General features: G+C 42.2%; 1 long non-coding RNA gene across 1 annotated transcript; it reads left to right on the top strand.

Annotated features, from left to right (window-relative positions):
* The first annotated feature begins 3,144 nt into the window (after positions 1–3,144).
* Positions 3,145–16,878, top strand: LOC114433742 (uncharacterized). Its single transcript, XR_003670385.1, has 7 exons — positions 3,145–3,255; positions 3,360–3,557; positions 6,994–7,051; positions 8,204–8,421; positions 10,420–10,494; positions 15,708–15,802; positions 16,860–16,878. It is a non-coding gene; the product is annotated as an uncharacterized LOC114433742 (long non-coding RNA).
* Positions 16,879–18,118: the final 1,240 nt, after the last annotated feature.

The raw sequence follows: 18,118 nt of genomic DNA, 5'->3' as shown, positions 1-18,118 counted from the left end.
TTGTAGTTATATTGTATGTGGTCACAATGAAAATGTAAAAAATAGCAAGGTGTTGGTGGCATAAGCATCAGTATAGTAAAGTGCAGACTGAGGTGAAAGGCAGCTGTTAGTATAGTCAGGAGCAGACACTCTCTCTAGTAGGTCTGCCTCTGTATTTGTCAGAAAGGCAACCTCACTAATTGCATTTTCTGATTTTCATTGATCACAGTCATAGCTACTATACAATAGTAGAATACAGCAAGTAAATACTCAACAATAAAAAAGGCCATCATGCCCTGCGACAGAGATGCCTTGGCCTTGGACTACATAGTTCAGTCAGGGAAAAGGATGAATTGATATTTTGATAAGTGGTAAGTTAAATTGATGCATGTGCTTGTGTGTAAACGTGCATGAGGGATTGTGGTACATATGCCTGAATGTGCACCTGCAGGATTTCCTGTTCATACATGCATCGCTGGATTTATGTACTCTGTGTGTGTGTCTCTCTCGTTCTCTTTGTCCGTTTGTGTGTGCACGCTTACACAGGCCTATGGTGAGACAAAGAGGAGGGATCATCTCTGAGCACTGATGGACTTAAAGTGGAAAGTCATGCTGAGGGAAAGAGGTGAGTGTGATAAATAATGGGTGTTGACGCCCAGTGGAGACCAGAGGTGGAGGGGAGGAGGTGACTGAAGGTCTGATGGCGAGCTCACCTCCTCTGTGATTGAAGTGGAGGTGCTGCTCCCCTATACACTTACTTTCACACTCATTTTCTACTCAACCATAAGCCCAGTAAACAGACACAACAAATCTCTAAGTCCTGGTCATACAGTTATACCAGGAAAAATCTGGTACATATCAACAAATGTCACCCTCTTATGCCAGGCCTCTTTTTAGAAATACAGATCCTTTTAATCATCCATATATCCACAACAAGTCCTTCACACTTATTGAGTCTGATCTACTATCGGATGTGCCTCATGCGAGTTACAACCTGTATGTAACAATGGTCTGTTTTTAACAGTGTCTGTTTTCACCTGTATGAGACTGATTATTATTAACAGAGAGTGCAAATGGTCCTGTGATGGTTTTCATATGTGACGGTAGGACTACTCTATAAATATGCGGCACAGATATGATCATTAGGGATCTTACATCAGATGTGTTAATTAACATACAAGCTAATCACATGAAATTCAGTAAGGTGAAAAGCTGGTGTTTGCAAAGGTGAAGCCACAAAACACTAAGTTTAGAACATTTGCTTCAGAATCAATGAACTCTACCTGGTGGAGGACCACAGGGCTTGTGTATAGATCCATCTAACATGTATCTAAAGCTGTCACCATGTTTATTCTCTGGTAACTGACAAAAGACATCTCCTATTATGCAGGCAGTGTGAAGGAAATTTTCTTATACTATTTATGTTTCAGGTCCAGTGTTTCAGCTCATCCAGTACCTTTCCTAATCTCTCAGCTGTGTACTCTTATCTCTTTCTCAGTATAAAGGAGCTCAATGGTCCTCATTTTGACGCACAAGATGTTGAGGGGACCTCTATACTCTGACATGTGTTGAAAGGAGTCTTGGAGGTTTTCCAATATTGATTTTGTCTACATTCTGCCACAAGCTTTCAGAACAGTATTTTAATATCACAGTAGAAGCAGGGATTTAATGCTCGTCCTGCCAAAGAAAGAAGGCGAGTGCCCACCATTGGGGTAGGGCCCTCAGCATGCAAAGTCCATGTCTCCCCAGCAGTGACTAATTGTTTGTTATGTCAATGCTCGTCGTGCCCGTTTGTCTTTAATGGAGTGTAGTGTGGTGATCTATCAGGTTGTCGAGCAAGCCCCATGTCAGTTGAAGTGGCTATGTGTCAGTGGGGCGAGCGTGCCGTGCAGACGTGATTTACTGCCCTGCCTGTTGCGCCGCCTTGTGCCTTTCCTCTTAGCCCACTCCTCTCCTCTTCCTCTCCTTTTTCTCTTCTTACCCTAGATTGATTACCAGTGCAACTGGCTCATGACACTCGCCATTTTCTGGCAACCTTTTAGTACCATTTTATAGATGGTTAGCGCACCTCATTTGGCTATTTATACATCTGTAAGTGGCCATGAAATATAGATTTGTCTTGATGGGTGTCAACATTGGAGCCATGGCAGCAGAGCTCAGTGACACCTCGTTATTTTAATGGTGTGAGATGAAGAGGCTGGTTGGCAGGAGTAATTTTCAAACATGGCTAAATGATTCTGTTTTTATTTTCATTTAATGCTTGCACTCATATTTTACTTAAAGTAGTAAGACATATTTGCTGCTTTATTTGGTCAGTACTGAGAGCAGGAAGGAAGATAAGGCTGAGAAGTGACTAAGGATGGAAGGAAACACCATGACTCTCTCTCCCTCAAACACACACACACACACAGTCACAAAGCCTCATATCTTATGTGAATGTCGAGCTGGTTCAGAGTGAGAAGAACCCTTAACAGTAACATGATGTGTGACCTGTCATCTGCACACATGCACATATTTCACTCCATTCACAGGCAAGGTCTCATAGGTAATTAGGTGCTGGCACCCACTCAGTGCGATGTGCTGGTTAATTGAATAGTTAACACATCAGAGGCAGGCCTGTGCAGATTGGAGGTGACACCTGTCAGGAAGCTGTTCTCTCTCGACCCAGGACATTTCCTGCTCTGCCTGATACATATGTCATCTTTGTGGAAATACCAAATTAGGGGCTGGCAGCTGAGTGAGTGCAGTGCAGCAGCTGTGGAGATAGCTCGGGGGTGGAAGAAGGCAGAAGCTTCTCTGCTCTGTCCTTCAAGAGAATTTGTAAAGCTCGGGGCACCTATCCTTACCTCACCTCAGGCCATTTTCATGGTTATGTGACAGGACAATGACAGCACCTTGTGCGTGTGTGTGTGCGTGCACATGTATGTCCATGCTTAAGCAGGCTCTCTCCCCCAGCAGTGTGCTCAAGGCATCCAGGACTGGAGTAAGCATCATGCAGAGGTGTGCCAGCTGAGTAGAGACTCTATCTACTCAAAGACAGCTATCTGGCAGTTGGACTGACATTTGCAGAAGAATTAACTGTTTATTTAATACCTTTTATCCTCACATATCATTTAGTTGTGTGAGGTCACACACATGTCTCCTGCTTACACCTTTTTTGCAGGTGTTGGACCTTCAGGAGGTAGGAGATTGGCTGCAGAGGTCTGTGGGCCAGTGTAGTCAGCATGAGCAACAGCTCACAGACAACCTGCTGAATGAGAGCATGTACCAGCTGGGGTAGGTACCAGCTGGGACCATGCTTACAAATGAATTGAAGAATTAAGTCACACGTGTACTGTCTGACACACTATACTCATTATGTCCCCTCACTTCCTCCACAGCAGTGTAGTTGATGGACTCTGGCATCAAGCAGAGATGGATCTCGTCCCCATAGAGAAGGGCTGTTAAGGCGCAATGGCAAGTTGCTTGAGGCATATAGAATGGTGGCAGTACTCCCATTGATACAAGATATAGTGAACCAGCATGGCAACCTTACAGCCATACACAGGAGCACAAGCAACGTCACAGTGAAGACTCAGGTATGAGAAAATAATGTGAAAGTGTTGTCATACACTTGTTTGTGCAGAATTTTGCAATGATTAAAGACAGTGTGTGTGTCTGCTGGTCCAGGTTAAATGTGACATTCACGTCTTTGTCTCACATATTGTCATCCTCCACTGTCAGACAGGGCATTTACTGTTCTAAATCAGCCAGAAATATTAGTGAAAAAGTTGACATGCACCAGGTTGTGTTTGTTGTAGTAAACAACTGTTTTTAAAAATGGCGGAATGCAATTTTTTGGAGGTGCCAACATGTAGGGCTCTGCGTCAAGTATAATTCAACCTTTAGTGAGAGACAGTCACAAAGTGTGTGATGCTGCCTGAGCCACACTCACCTGCAAGCAAATTTCCCATTCATAATATTGTGCAGTACATACATGTTATCCTCATCTGCACAAAATACTCTCTAAAAGGTCGGAAATATTTCAGTGCCTTCTTTTAATTAAACAAATTATCATTGTATTGCATCATTTGTCAGCATGAAAAAAACAGAGCTTGCTATGCCAATCACAGACGCAACCAGTTGCAGAAATTCCTACTCTTCAACACCACCCATGTTGGTGTGTGTGTGTGAGCCAGTTGGTCAATAGGCGGATCATTTCAGGTCGGAGCCCTTGTGTGAAATCAGATGTTTAACTGGCCGGCTAAAGTGGGACAGGAGCATCTTAACCAGCACCTTGCCAAAGGTCTCATGTTCACTCAGCCACCGGGGGCTGCTGTGAGTGCGCCCGCCACCTGCCAATAGGCATTAAGGTGGATTTAGTAATTAAGTGATAGGCTGAGGACTAAATTGGGTGTTTGTGGGCTGGCGAGCCACCCCGAGGTCCCTACAGCCATGCAGATAGGGGATTCTAATTGCCGGGAATATTGATCAGCCTGGTGAGGGGGGTGTGCAGGGAATTCACTAGCCATCGATTAGCTGTTACTGCACCTCGCTTGTCAATGGAAGAGGGAGGTGAGCATTGGAAAGGCTCCGGGCTTTTCCCACAGTATCCTTCACCACCACCACCAGCTCCTGACACATGCATACACTCTCAGCCAGTGACACAGCATGTTGCCATGGAAGTGCTAACTTCAAACCCTCATATCTGTAACTTTGCTCTTCTAGGAGCATGAATCCAGAAACAGAACATTTGTTTCTAGTGGTGTTTGTATAATAAACACCACCCTGCACTCACAGCCATCTTCCTCGCTGCTATCTGTTCCTTTCTTCAAAATGTGTCTTTGTGAGTTTGTGAGGGCTCTGACCCGTGACTCTGGGTCTATGTCAGCGTTGGAGGGTGAGAGGCCACTAAGCATCCCTCTGATATTTAATTAGTTGCTTCACCTGGCAGTAAATAGGCCCCAGTTTTAGCTCTCACATGCACACAAACACACACACACACATACACATTTGGTTGTAGTTCTACCCCTTATGCTCCAATGACATGTCACCATGAGAAAACAACATGCATTCAGCACAAAACAACACTGCAGGCAAAATTATTAAGCAACCTCTCATTAAATGTTAAAGCTTGCCTGGTCAGATTGAATCTGTCACACATGCACACGTTGTCGTGTATTGATTTAGTTCCATGCATGACATACTTACCGCACTTTAATTTCGTGTGACTGGGCTGAAGAGAGAACAAATCAATTAAGTGATGTCTGAAGAAGTCTATTTTTAGGCCTTTGATTTTAAAGTAGGCAGGATAGTTAAAGTTACTGGTGAGACTTTTGGAAAAAAGAAATTTCATTTGTGACACCGCTGAACATAAAAAACATGATGCGTCACAACCTGTTTCTGTATTAGTCATGTGTTTCTGTAGCTGTCACGACCATCATGATTTTACCATGATTCATGACTTGGCTGACGTTTCTAAGGAAAGTTGTAGAGAGCAGGGCCTTGCCAGTTACGTTCCCTGCGGGGAGTTTACAATCGCTTCTAAGAAGTGCTCCAGCTGGAAATAAAACTGAAGCACAGCAGGGAGAGTGTATGTTAACTTTGAACCAGCCTCTGCATTTAATCTGTGCTATCATGCGTGTGATAAAGAACCTAAAATATTGACATGTGACACTGAAGAGATTCACACTCAGTTGTTAGGACAGTCGACATTTGATCACCAGTACATTGATTGGCTGCTGGCTATACCGTGACACAGTCACAGTATAGTCATAGGTAGTGTTTTATATGCGTGTTGAAATGACCTGCAGAAAGAGAGGAGACAAGGTTTGCTGTCCAGCAGTCTCTAGCCTGAGTCATTTAGAGCCTATTACAAAACATCAATATATTGATTGAAGTAAGTGTCTCAGTGTACTGCTCTGTAAACACACAGTGGGTCCGGTTGTGCATGTTTTATCTGCTTGAATCTTATCAGGATTTAAATCTTTTCATTTTCAATTCCATTAATCGTGCTGTTGTTGGCTTTGGAGCAAAAAAGAAGTGAACCAATTCACCTTTGATTTATGGGGTTATTTCCTAGTAACTATATGCGTTTGCTTTTCATTCAATATAATTTCAGCACATTTCTTTGTATTGAAAATCCCACATGATAAATACTGAGGCCCAAACACATGCTTTTGTTTGCATTGACCAACAGGAGAACAGGCAGCAGGAGCAACAGGTCAGGATGATAGACTAATAGAGTAAAATGTGTTGAATCAGTTATTCAGTTGTTCTTATGTTTGAAAGAATATAAGGAAATTAAAACACCATTTAAAGATGTTCAATAAATCAGTTAATGAATTTTGCTGGTATAAATGGCATCAACATCAACAGGACAGTTTTTGAATTAGTAATCCTCTCTGTCTGAACTGTGTGATTTCTCAAGGTCATTTTGTGATCTCTGAAGGCGGATTTGTCCCCCATGCTTGTCCTCTGATTGAAGATAGCTACAACCATTTATATACCACTCAGTCACCCTCCAGCCATGCTCACAAATTGAATTAGTTTCAGTCTGAATTTGTGTTTCAAAACTAGTAATTATTTTTTAACCCCAGAGGAAGCCAAGAGAAATGAGTCAGATCTTCACAAGTCATGAAATTTGACGATATATGATTTAACACCAACCAAAGGGACACAAGCCCGAAGCACAGCAATTTACCAACCATTCATCTGTTAGCAAATTAAATCACACCACATTTTACATCTTTTAGAAAGTTAGATAAATCTGATGAAAAAGTTTTTCTCTCAATTACCACCTGAAATTAATCTCCTTAATCCCAATTTGATCTCTTTCATGCATATAAGGGGTATCTTTCATCTGCCCACCTATGTGCTTTAAATCTCCACCACAGTGTTAAGATGGAATGTGACTATAAAACTTAGTCCTTCGTGAAACTCCGATGCTCCTGCAGCTCCATGAGATGAGAGAGCTGATTAGGGGAGATGAGGACAAAGGTGCATAACTGACAGACGTCCATTATCTCTGTGCAGCTGGCAGGGGAAGAAGCCTCCAGGAGTGTGTGACAGAGCTGCAGAGTGCCATCCAGAGGTAGGTATGGTTCAGCTGCAGTAATGTAAAACAGAGCCACAAAGAGGTGTGAAATCATGCTTTAAAAACTGCTCAGCATTCTGCAGTATGAATAACTGTTATGCTGTAAAGGCAGGCTTTAATTGTTCATTTTATAAGTTCACAAGCCGGAAAGGCTCAGACCCACTGTTGCATATAATGTAAGGAGAAAATTAATAGATTATGTGTTTTCTGGGCAACCAGAAGAGGGAGGCTTTTCAGTGAGTTGACAGTAAGCTCTGAAAAATGGCTCAGTAAATAGGCCAAATGCTTTTGTATTGTTGGATAAGTTTGAAAGTATTTGGAGCACCTTCATATTAGAATTTCAGAAGCTACAGGTTGAAATCATAAAGACGAAAGCTGACGCACTTGATTCATTAAAGGGTCTCTTTTAATCCCACCCTAATGAGCTTTAAACCTAACTGCAAACTTAAACATAAATCAGACTGACCTTTGGCTTCTTAGACATGAATCCTTTTCTACAGGTGTTTGATCTGCTGCCACCACAACCGTCTGCATATATGGGCTTTGTTGCTCTTCACCTGCCTTAGTTAAGCCTTTATATTAGAGCACTGGCTGTAAATTACCAAACTGCTGCAGTGTGGCTATTCTCACCCAGGTGCTCTGGCATGTGACTCATACTGTGGCTTGTACAATCACCAGATTTCTGCTCTAATGACCACCTGCGAGGGATTTAGAGTAAAATAGGGTGAAATGATACAAAAAACTGTTTTATGTTGCTTTTTAATTTGTCATCCAACTGCATGTGTGCAATGACCCCCTTCCCTTTAAATACACAGTAGCATCAACAAGATTTAGTGGAGTAAACAGTCAGATAATTGTGTTTAAATGTGGATAATCATTAGGGTGCATTAGTAGTAATGCACTTTGCACAGGGGGTCAGGCTCTGGATTTCTGCACAACTCCCAGGGACATTTTTTACTGTAAAAGATGCAATACAAAAAGAAAAGATTTAATAAAATTGGAACTGAAATTTGGACTCCTGTTGTAAAAACAGATATGTGTACATGTAGCTATTTTACTATGGATTTAATATGTGTCTGTGTGTGCTATTCACACACCGACTGCTGTGGTAGAACCGATCGTGAGTTTGGAACTCTTCTTTGTGTTAAGGCTCATCTGCAGCAGAGGACTTTCCAGCTGACAGGGACCGCCAGCAGGAGAGGACGGTGCTTGAAACTAAAGAGATGATCAAACTGCAGACCACCAGCAGACATCAACATGAAGATTCAGAACATTCACACTCACTCAAAACTGCTCTCAGCGTCCGAGCAGCCAGGACCACAGCTGATACCGTCCGGGCCTTGTTACATATACCAGCTCTTTAAATTGTGAGTGCCTACAAGCCCCAAGCACAGCTATGATGTGAGTGCTTTATTATAGCAAAGAAAAGAAGGCTCATCTCCTTTCTCAATGGTGGTATTAGTAGATAGCCAGAGCTGATGGAAGGGCACAGTGCTAGCCCCTTCACAGAGCATTTTGGTCATTAGCATGGACCAAACAGACTGTCTGAAGTAGAGGGGCAACCTCCAGAGGTCACTGTGTTCGCTAATTGTACACTACAGGCAAGATCAGATTCTGTTGTCAAGAAAAGGGGAGAGTCATAGCACTGCCCTTTGTGTGTATTCCTAAAGCTGATTGATAATGAGGTCTTTTTCTTGACTCAAACCCTGAGAGAGCAGTATAATGCTTTCTAATTCAGCCAGCTGCACACTGCAGCATTTTTGTGTAGGCCTCTTACAATACTGTAGACTTTATATATTAGTGTTTTGTTAGTATATTTGTGTTGGTCTGGTGTTCCTGTTACATGATCCCTGCTCTACAATGCCATTTCCTTTATTGATGGATATGACTGTGCTTGCATGATTACATAGTACGCATGTATTTCAGTGTGTGTGTGTGTGTGTCTCTGTGTGCGTGCGTGCATGCTGACTCCTGAGCCAAGAGTGCATCTCTGCCTTATCTGTAAGGCCTGGCGTCAACCTCCTTAAGTGCTGTCAATGTCACATGGTAACAGCAGCGCTGCAGCCTCTTAATTGGTTTAGGAAAAAGCATCCTTGTCATTTTGCGGTCAGTAAACTCTGCTGGAGAAAATGAAGTCCAAGCTTCTGCCACCTCCTCAGCCCCCACACAGCCGGCCTAACAAAAAAAATAATGATTATGTGCTGTGTATATTTGGGTGTTTGCTGTTTTCACTTTTTGCTTTTAGAAATAATTGCTGTTGGTTGTGTGGCAGCATCAGAGGAAGAGCATTAATGATTCTCACTGGCCGCTAGGAAACGCTGCACTGCAGAGGGTGGGAGAGAGAGAGCATCTCATTTTCTACTGTAGAGCGTGTGTGTATGCATTTGTGCCTAAATGTGTTTGTATATTTTTCCTCACTTTGTTGTGCAGCACATATTGTATGCAGCCTATAATAATTACTTTTGCAGTGTGTGCACATATGTGTGTATGTCTGACCGAATACATATGTGTGTGTGTGTACAGTGTATGTGCATGGCTGTCCTTTTTCACGGATTAACTGGTGAATGCTGCAAGAGGATGATCAGACTGGGAGCACACCAGGGTTGCTCTGCGATCACACAGGGATTATGGGGGATATGGAGCTGTAGTGCATTCCAGGGCCGCCTCCAGTTAGGCTCATCTCCGCCACGCTCCCCTCACACACACCACTTTAATTGCCTTTGCTTCTTTCATTACTTTTATTGCCTCTTCTCTGCATTGCGTGCTCCCTGGGCTTTTGGAAAGGTCATTGTGATGGTGGTGGCGTGCTCACAGCCACAATCTTTCTCACTAGCAGGAAATGGCTGCAGGGCTAAAGCTGGAGAAACGGCGGACACAACAGAATAACCACTGTGCAGAGTTTTTATCATAAAAGCTATATTTTAAATTAACACATTTTGGGTTTTCATTAGATAGAGATAAAGATCTTTATTCAGCTTTATGTAAACTATACTGCTGAATAGAACGATGAAGAACTTCAGTGCAGAATCACCTGACAAGGCTGGTGGGTTGTGCAGTGTTTTGGTGTATTGAAGAGGTGACAGCTCGTAGATGAGAGACATGTTTGTGCTTTATTGCATTCCCTGTGCACAATACAAAGGAATATAGAGGTGTAAGCAGTGGTAGAATCCTCAAGTGACTTGCAGTTTGAATTACAATAAAGATTGTCTTCCCTGGTTGACGGAAATTACTTCATCTTATGATTCCTGATGTTTTAGTTGTGATGTACTATACATACCGTTCTGTATTTGTTTCCTATGTGTTTTTGTTGATCTCCTTTGTTATTCTTTGGCATTGCTTATACTGTTTCTTTTACTTCCCTGCAGGCTTATGTGAGTGTCCAGCCAAGTGTAGAAGAGGCATTGCTGACAGTGTGGGAGGTGTACAACATTTAAATGAAGGTAATGATAGTATCTCTCATGGACAGCTCTATGCCTTTAGGGTTGTTCTGACCGCATACAGGACATAGGCAAGCCTCCCTCTCCTCTGTTTCTTATTTTTGGGGCTCCACAACTTCAAAAATACAGTAAAGCTGCAGCTGATGTGCTCAACAGTTTGATGTTCATATATGTGTTTGCTTTTATCATTTGCTCTCCTTCACTTTCTTTTACTCTCTCTCTCTGTTTCAGTACGAAGTAGAGATTTTGTGTTCAGGCTGACTGTCTCATGTCCATAAGGTACTCTCAAAGTAAGGCTTTAATGCACTACACACTTTATACACTAGACTACTACTAAGATCTCACTGCACTTCACATGCACATTAATTGTTTTTTATCGCACCATCTAATGCACTTTCTATCATATCCAAACATTACCTCCACTAAAATTTAAGATTTACAAAGTGGACAGACAAAGGTCGTGTGGTTCACTCTCAAATGCATCAGTTTGTCAACACAGTACACTTTTTTATGTGTTTTGTGTATGTTTTTGCAGGCACATATGACTCTGACCTGCTGGTCAGCACACATGTGGAAGTGTAAAATGAAACCTTGTAAACCCTCGTTCTTTTGTGTGAGGTGTTATCAAACGCACACAATGAGTAGTACAGTATAGTGAAGTGTAGAAATTAAACAGTGTTCTCCTAAAGTTTACATTTGCTGGGCTTCTAATGTACATAAGTGTGGATTTAAAGTCATCCTCAGCTGTGTTGTTAACAAATAAAGTAACCACTGAAACTGACTGCTTTTAAGTAGTAATTTAATATTAAAAAATCTTGGTTATGTTTGTTATTGTTATGAAGACACATTAGCAGCAGTCAGGTCTGGGGTGAAACAGACCTTAAACTTTTGAATCACAAGTGGCCATGCTGTTCAGCTTGGAGTTACTCTTTAAGGCATTATGGTCACTGCATACATATATAATTAACCTCAAAATCATCACATCCTTTTTCTTTTTCCTCACGCAAAATAATCGGTACTCGAGCCCTTAAAAAAAAAAACTGTCCCACAAAAACATTGCATAACATAACATGGACACAGTTCAACCATCCTTAAAATACGTCTTGTCATTCCTTTCCTCTGCATCCCTGACAAGTGAGACATTGCAGATTTTATACAGTCAATGATTTGTTGACAGTTGTAGTCCTGGCAAAACCCCAGTTTCCCTCCTAAAAAGAAGCAGCAAATCTATACAAACCCCTTTCTGTGACTACATGTTCTTTGCTTTTGCTCTGGTCGACTCCAGAGACAGTGTCAGTGACAGAGAAGCAAGCTTTCAGACAGAGCATGAGCGTTTCTTGAGTGCCTCATCTGAAACATGGGTCAATAGAAACACTCACCAGCACATCACAGATGCTGCAAAACAAAGATGCTGCATAACTCCCAGGATTTTATTGGCTGTCATGTTGATTTTTCTTGTTCTGGGATTAGCATAGGCCTCAGTGTGTTTGTGTGACTAATGGTCTGTGTTTTCCGACTGTGAAATCAGCAGCCTGAGAGCCCTGAACACACCAGTGTTTGAAGTCGGCCGCCCCCCCATGGGCTGTGCCTCTGGGTCCTGCTGCTAATGCAGCCCCAGTAAATTTCTCTCTCCATCTCAGAGCAGAGGCTCTCCTTTACATACAACCATGTTTAGCACTTCTCCCCTCCTGCACCCACAATGACCCCTGCTGTAATCTGCTCAACTCCAGCCAGCATGTGTCATCCTCACCTGTGTGGCCTAGCCCAGACTGATGGCTAAAGCTTGTTAACACCAAAGACACATTTGTGCAGTTAGCTGGGAGATGTTGGGGGTGGCAAAGGGAGACAGTGATCGGAGGACATAAAAAGCCAGTGGAGGAAGAAGTTTCACCTCCCAGGCACAGTTTGAGCCTTTAGAGTTGACAAACTTTTGACCCTTCTGACCCAAGGACATTCTCTTCTCCAGCCAGCCAAACAGATTAATCGCTGTTAGTGTTCACCAAGACCCCACAGGACACTTGTCATTCAACCGTCACTATATGGAAGCTTGAAACGTTTTCTAAATAAAATATGAATTTTATGTGTTGCTTGAGAACAGGTTATTTGGTGGTGAAATTGTATGCCATAGCAGAAGCCTCACAGTAAGCCAGGTTTGTGTTACCTGGCATTTGCCTGCAACACGGCCTTATCTGACATCCGCTAAAATTGAAAGCAGGGAAACTGGGCCTGATTGAAGGGATAAGTTTTTGGTGATGGAAGGACAGAGGCAGCATGAGAGTGAGGGTAGAAAGATGTGAACCCAATCTACGATGTGTTGACTGTACTGATTAGGGGCTTGTGCTAAGAAGAGCCTCTCTATCCCCTCATTCCTTCTGTTTACTTTGAACCTCAGCGCAAGTCTCACACACAGGCATCACCACAATGAGACTTCCCTTTCTATCCTGCTCACCTTTAGTTATATCACCTGCATCACAGAAGGCACAAGCATGACTTTGTATGTCATCAAATCCAAAAAGATGACAGCTTAACTAGAGCTAGAGTTTGTTAGTCCATTAGGAAAAGTGAAGTACGCCGTGTGATTAGTAATAAGAGGAGGTCTGTGACATGCTAGAATATTGTGTCAGTCTGCCAGCTCTTCATGTGTGTGTATTTTTGGAGATCAGTAGAGAGCAGATGCAAACGTGGCCCATTAAGGGCCGCAAAGGTTACTGGAGCAAAGTCCAGCTAATGTTTTGGGGCATTCAGAAAGCCTGCGGGGAGACAGGATTACAGAGCTGGGCTTAAAAGCAAAGCAGAGAATAATAATACGTAGATAAATAAGGGATGGGATGGCATGGGAGATGAGAGGAAAATAGTGCATCTATCCTCACGCAGCACGTTTGTTTATTCATGGCATCTGACGGCCTGGTCTGGATGAAGGGTGGAGGCTGGGGGAAATACACACGCTGGCTTTCCCTCTTAGTCTGGGCTCCCTAGCTTTCATTAAGTGTCATTACCAGTATTTTCAGAAAGCTGGCCAGGCTGAGACCTGACATCCCCTCCGCAGATAGTTGGCCATGCATATGGATGTATTTCTGATCCCTCTTATCCACCACTGAGGAGGGGGAATTAGGCCAGCGAGAAGGAGAGGGGAGGGGGCTTAAAGGGTGTGTCCATATCTGACTTTAATGGCAAAGATGGAGCTATTACTTCAGCTGAGGGACAGTATGCATGCTTGGTTTGTTGTTTTGTATGTTACTCAGGGTATCAACATTGAAAGAATTCCTCATAAGATTTGACTTGTTATGACTATATGAGTCTGTGCGGTCAAAGATATATTATGCTTTTGTGAATCATTATAATTTCATTTCAGCCGATATAATACTCTCACAATGCTATTTTCAAACATGCATTTGCAGCTGCATGATATTCATTAGCAATTTTCTATTCTTGTTCACTTTGAGAACGTCCTCTGATTGATGGAGGGAGGTGGGGGGCGCTTGTTCTGTTTATTTGTATATCTGAGAATGAAAAATTCATATTGTACGCTTTTTCGAGCAGAAGTTATCTAGATTCAGTGTAAATGGTACTTGGGATTAGATTTTCACCGCAGATTGCTGTTATTAAGGAGAAAAAGGCAACTCCTTTGAGCGGTCATCTTCCTGGGAGGCAATCTATTTCTCTTTCACGCAGCCCAAGTGCTGGACCAGGCTCTTAATGCACTGAAGCAAAAGTGCTTCAGTCCGCAACCTTTCACGCCTTCAGCTCTCCTTTATGTGATTGAATAGTTAATAACTATGAGTCGCCTTTGAAAGCTCTGTGCCTTGGTCCTTCTGAGGCACTTCTTTTCTTTTTGTCTGTTTGGCTGCTGTACCTGCCCATTGCTCTGTCTGCCTGCATGTTTATTTGCCCCAGATGCCAAGTCGACTGATAGCCCACCTCTTCTTCAGCAGCCCCTCTCACTTTTAACTTTGTCTCTCACCTGACTTGCCACTTGTGTGTCTGGCTGTCTGTATGTCAGAATTTTGAGGTCTAAGGATCAGCTTTTCCATCTTCCTCCTCTTACTCTTCCTGTACACATCCACACATACACACTTTCTCACACAGCTCATTAGCCCATCCCACGCTCACAGCTCTGGCAGAATGTGACCCTGCCTAATTGTGTACCATGCTCATTTGTTCTCCCTGCATGATGTGACGATTGCTTATTTATTCTCCTCAGGGCTCCAAACTCACATTAAAATGATTGACTCATTTCATTCACTGCACATTTTCAAGCTTTATTTGATAAGCTCATTTCCCTTGGCATTCAAATCCCTCTTTTTCCCGTGCTTAAAAGTTATAATGTTACCGAGGATTATTATTCATAGTCGGGATTGTTTCTTCTGCTAATTATCTGCGTTAGAAAATAATTTTGCACGTGTGATTCTGTTTATTCCGGTGGAGTTGAGCAGCACAAAAGGGCAGACATTAACGATGCAGTTGGAATAGCTGAGGAGCCAATTGTGTACACAAAGCTGGCAGACGCGGTCAACAAGAAGCTTAAGAGGGATTGGGATGCTGTCGAAACTCGGCCAGAATAAGCAGAGCAAATTTGAATTGTGTTCGAATTTACATCTAGTTAGAGACCTGTTTTACAAATGAAAAAGCCATCAACCTTTTTTGTCCAATCATGTAATAAGGGAGTGTTTTGACACAAAAAGAAGCATAACAAGCAGTTGGTGATTGGGGATTTGGGCAGCATTGTTACAGCCGGATTTTGCTAGCCTGACAGTTGATGATTTCTGCCTGCAGCTACTGTATATTGACTGGGCTTCAGTGACACAGCACCTGCTCGAGACTTGCTCTGTGGACTGGTGTGTCAGTTCAGAGTAGGATCTCCAATAGTGACAAGTGTTAAGAGGTGTTGCTGGCGGAGGTTCGACTCAGGAAAAGTTGCCAAATTCATTTAGTCACCAGTATGCTGTAGTATATAGCAGCATTGAACATCTTAAGATTTACTCCAATGTTTAGTCTGGATGCTACTAAGCAGCAGCATTCAAGACATCTTAACTTTACTCTAAAATGTATGGGCCTACCTGCCCAAAAATCCTTTCAGGCCCCCCCATTTCTTCCTTCCACTGTCCATTGTGTGTAGCAAATGTTTATAATAAAGTGACGTTCCTGCTTGCTGACAGCTTTAAGGGTCTCGGATCATTAATTTATCTCTCTCTCTCCTGTCTCTCTTGTTCTTGTAGTGATGAGTAGAAGAGGAGGCACCAGACTTTTTTCCAGCCACCATGATTGTTGCAGTGTTAGGGGAGTTCCTGCTGAGGATCCTGTCTTTGTGGAGGTACCTCTCAGATACAGACATTACTCTGAGCAGATCCCACCTTTCCCATCCAAATGACATTCAATGATCAGAGTATTTATGAATGATTACTTTTTTCCTTGTATTTTCTGCCTGTGACTAATTTAAAGGGCAATAAATCTAATGGAGATGAGTTATGTCTCCTGTTATATACAAGTGCAGTTCAGAGACCATGCAGGAAGTCTGAGCTCACTAGTTTCTCCTTCACACACCTCCTTAGCCTGCCCTGTTGCTACGACCATCATAAACCTGACTGGCTGATAACTGCATGAGTATTCTAAATTTTTGTAAGAATAAACTATTTACCTTCATATTGGAAATTAACTTAGTTTAGTTGTGACTCTTATAATAATGTCAGAATACATCAAGTTCAAACTAAAACTAGATATTAGGAAAATGATGTTGAAGTCTAAACTGTAAATAATTGAGTGTTTTTGTCACAGTGCTCTGGTTCACATCAGTGTATTCATTTTGTTTTTTTGCATTGAAGTTGAGCTGAAAGTTATATGTATTCTATTATTTAGGTTTCTGTATGTTGATTTCAGTACAGCACTCTTGTTTTGAGTCATTTACAGCAGCTACTCCTAGAGCAATGGACTCACAAGCCAATGGAGCCAAAACCTTAATGAATATGGCCAGATAGACAAAAATTGCAGCCAAATAAAAGAATAATAAAGGCATCTAAACCCTAACAAGCCTGCCTTTGTTCTTTCACTCCACCCACCACAAGCAGGCATTGTTGCAGCTTTGAGGGCAGCTCTGAGAGTTCCATGCCCACCGGCCTTCAATCACATGGGATGTCTGAGTTTGACAGTATAAAGTCTTTCTTCTAGAACAAAATAAGACCCCTAAGCAATAGTGGATGAGCTGTTAGTAACCATACAGTCCACAGGGAGGCACACCAAGCATGGTAGTACAGTATACACAAAGTGCTGGTTAGGGATAATACAGTGGACCAGTAAAATATTACTGGATGCTGCAACTTTCTTGAATTTGTTACTGTTCACTTCTGTTGGTGAATGTATCTGTTTTGTTGCAGGAAGATCGTTTTGCTTGCTATGGACCAGAATAAAGTTCATGAAAATGTAAGTTTAACTCATTTTAATCACTGACACATTTCCATTCCAAACATGTAATTATTCTCAGAAGTATTTTCCTGCAACATCCCGTCTTTCTATTCCAGGTCCATGTGTCTGTCTCTTCCTTGGTTTTCAGAGGACGTCTCAGCGAAGATGTAAGTAAGATATTCACTCGCTGGCACCACAGTAGGATTAATTCCAGCCTTACACCAGGAGGACACCATCGGTTCCTTCCTTGGCCAAATCAATAGGCAACATTCTTCCCAGCATAGCAGTCAATACACAACACTTAAGGTGTCTGAAGAAACCAAACAACACCAATAATTGTTATTAATGCCCCCAAGCATTGAGTTAGAGAGAAGTAAGCCCCATCTAAAAGACATTCAGCCACAGCTGCATGTTACATACACAAAGGCTTTTTGTCCATCTCTGAACAGTCTGTACAGGAATGTTAACACGACAGTCGACCAATATAATATCATTTTGTGTGTTGGGAAAATGCTGATGTATCTCTTTGTTAGTCCTTTTTTGTTCATTCATTCTGAAGTACTTGTCAGACCTGTAAAATGTCACGGGTTGTTGGTGCTGCAGAGACCACATATGTAGTTAGTCAAATCAGTGACACAATGGCCCTGATAACCCTGCCTTAAGCTAACAACACACAAGTATCTCTGTATTAAATATCAACATGCTGCCATTGTAGGGTGTCTAGAATGCTGTTATTTAGCATTTAGCACCATGTGCCATTCCTGAACTTGTCTCACAGAGAAAGGAATTTGTGTATTTGACTATAGAATAAATGTACTCCTTTTTCTTTATTTAAAAATAACTGACATGGAAATATGCTTTCAGGTAGTGATTAGAAACATAAAATTTGTTGAGGTGTAGGAATATATTTCATGACTAACGTGGCATAATCTCCTGCATTCATAGCTGTTAAAGTCACAGCACCTCAGCGTTTACTCTGTTTAAAAACGCCACAGCTGTGTGGTGTGATTTTTACAATATTCATTTTTTTCTTCTCCTTCAGATAATATGTAGTATGTTGGAGGGACACAACACAAACAGAAAGGCGCACAATGCCCATCACAGATTGTACACAAAGCCACTCTATCAGTGAAAGCAGTTAGAAAGGACATCTAACAACAAGCATACATTGCCTCCTGTTTCTATCATAAACCACATGTGGGTTCTGAACTGTTGAAGGTAAGGGACTACA

The sequence above is a fragment of the Parambassis ranga genome, chromosome 3 (genome assembly GCF_900634625.1).
Source record: "Parambassis ranga chromosome 3, fParRan2.1, whole genome shotgun sequence".
Taxonomy (NCBI): Eukaryota; Metazoa; Chordata; class Actinopteri; family Ambassidae; genus Parambassis; species Parambassis ranga.
This window is presented reverse-complemented; position numbering and strand designations above follow the sequence as displayed.